General features: G+C 48.5%; 1 protein-coding gene across 1 annotated transcript in view; it reads left to right on the top strand.

The window, feature by feature from the left end:
- HPCA (hippocalcin) overlaps positions 1-2,617 on the top strand; it is a 226,769-nt gene that overhangs the window by 167,810 nt on the left and 56,342 nt on the right. The window lies entirely within an intron of this gene.

Here is a 2,617-nt window from a genome sequence, read left to right as displayed (position 1 = left end):
TTCCAGTGGAATCTGGCAATTCAATTCCCAAAGCAGCCTGGCTAGGCCAGCAGCGAGATGTCCGCCTGCACCGAGGACCCCATGGCCTCCGCCTCAGGCCTGACCTGGCTGCCGTGTGGGCATCTCCTGCAGCACCAGCTCCTCTGACGCCTCTTCTCTCCACAGGCCTCCGTGCCTGGCCTCCTGGGGAAGGGGGAGCTGTCAGGTTGAGGTGGGCTCAGAGTTGCTTCCCTGGAGCTCAGCTCTGAGAGGGGCCTCTGTGTGAACCTAGCACTCCACCTAAGGCCTGACCCTAAGTGGGGGCAATCGAGTATTAGACACAGCTTTGGAAATTCATACCAAAGATAAAGAGCAAAGAGATGGGTTTTGAGGAGACCCTACACCCCCATTCTCCTTGTAGGTCTGCAAGGCAATAGGAGGAATGCCAATAACCTGCATTGGGGGAAATTTGGTGGTTGTAGTATATCCATAGAGTTTGTACAGCCATCACCTCTATCAATTCTAGAACATGCTCATCACCTCAAAAAGAAACCCATCGGCAGTCGCTCCCCATTCCCTCCTCCACAGCCCCTAATCTGTTTTCCAACTCTACAGATTTGCCTATTCTGAACATTTCGTTTTGACTTTTTATACGTTCATTTGAACATCTCTCTGGGTAAGCCTGGTACAATGTGTATTTTTTCCACACCACCCACAAATTCTCCGACATCAGCTAGATGTCCTACAATTTCACTCAATTCCGACACTAACTACCTGGAGATGCTTTAGATCCCACAGGTAAAGGGCTCGGTCCTACAAGACTGCCACCCTTGCCCCACTTCACAGGCCAGTCCCCCAGTCCAGGCTGTCACCTGTGCTCCTGATGGACAATAAATCAGAGGCTCTGACCTCTTCCTTGGACTCAACTGGTTTGCTAGAGGGGCTCTCAGAAGCCAGAGAAACATTTTATTTATAGATTACTGGTTTATTATAAAAGGATAGAACTCAAGAACAGCCACATGGAGGAGGTGCATAGGGAAAGGTATGGGGGACGGGCATGAGCTTCCATGCTCTCTCCTGTGCCAGTCTCCCAGCACCTCCATGTGTTCACCTACCCGGGCTCTCCGAACCCCGCCTTTTTCGGGTTTTATGGAGGGTTCGTTACATAGGCACATGAGATTAAGTCATTGGCCACTGGTGAGTGAACACAATCTCCAGCCCCTCTCCTCTCCCCAGCAGTTGGGGGATGGGTGGGACATAGCAAAAGACACCTTCATCACTCTCACCACTTAGGAAACTACGATACCATGTTTCCCCGAAAATAAGACATCCTCTGAAAATAAGACCTAGCGCACCTTTGGGAGAAAAAATTAATATAAGACACTGTCTTATTTTCGGGGAAACAGGGTAATGTTAGCTCTGTGCCTAAATGGGGATGAAAACCGAAGAGATACTTCTTATAAATCACAATGCCATACGTAGACATCCTGTTTCAGTATCTTGACAGTCCTGGGTCCTGCCCATGGCTCTGAGGTCATCTAATGAGGCAACATGTTCTGAGTGAATGAGGTTCTTGCCAATGCAGAGGTGTCTCCCATTTCCAGGCTGGGGTAGTCTTTGATATTTTGACAATAAGGAGGCTGAAATCTCAGGACACCAAGAGACTCAGAGAACAGTCAGAAAGAGTTACTCTACCACCCCAGTGTTCTTCATCCAAAGCCACGTCTTACATATTACTACACTAGGCTCAGGCCCTCATCTATGAGACTATTCCTGAGACTTCTGTTTCAATGCCCAAGCACATCTGGACCCACTCATGCTTTTTTTTTTTTTTTCTTTTTCTTTTTTTTTTTCTTTTCTTTTGTGGGGAGGGGAGATGAAGAGAGGACAAACACAGGATCTTCTGCTAGAATCAGGCACCTGCTTCCAAAGGTGGCAGGTGGCTGCAGTGAGATCCAGGTAGTAACTCAGTTCCTTGTCTGAGGCAGGTGCACTGTGGAGAGCCCTCTGTGGCTTTTAAAGTGACAGCAGCTGGCACAGAGTTTGAACAGGTATCTCACTGGAGCCTTTCAATTGTTTCATGTTCCATTTGTTGCAAGAATGTGAAATTTACTTTTCTGAGGAAGAGACACAGAACTTGATGTGCCTTATTTGAGAATAATAAAGTCGTTTCTCTTCAGTTACTGTTTTTGTTGTTTCCATCTTTTTCTAAAGAGAAAGAAGAAAAAGCATTAAATGTGTGGAGAATGTTAATGGGCTTCAGGCCTGTGCAGGGGAATCCAACCAAAGATCCTGGAGTCCCAACTGCACTGACATTTGCCTTCTTTGAGTGCTTCCATAAGCAATCCACTGACAAGGAACCCTCATGCCATTCTGGCTGCCCTAGTCACTTTCTTGTTGGACTCTCACAGGTCCATCCTGGCCTGGGACCTCACCACAGGGGTATCCTCCTCCCCACCAGCTCCCCACAACTCCTCTTTGCTCCTTCTGGCCACTCATTCACTCACTCTGGGAGGTTAACAGATCTACTACTGCCCCAGACCAAGCGGCCATCCTCTGTCCCCAAGGGCTGGCACTCCTCTTCCCCTCCCCAGTCCACTCTACTCAGCGCCAGATCCTGTCACTCCCACAATTCCCA

The sequence above is a fragment of the Pipistrellus kuhlii genome, unplaced genomic scaffold (assembly GCF_014108245.1).
Source record: "Pipistrellus kuhlii isolate mPipKuh1 unplaced genomic scaffold, mPipKuh1.p scaffold_m20_p_2, whole genome shotgun sequence".
In the NCBI taxonomy this organism is placed as follows: domain Eukaryota; kingdom Metazoa; phylum Chordata; class Mammalia; order Chiroptera; family Vespertilionidae; genus Pipistrellus; species Pipistrellus kuhlii.
The sequence above is the reverse complement of the archived record's forward strand: the minus strand, read 5'-3'. Positions and strand labels throughout refer to the sequence as shown.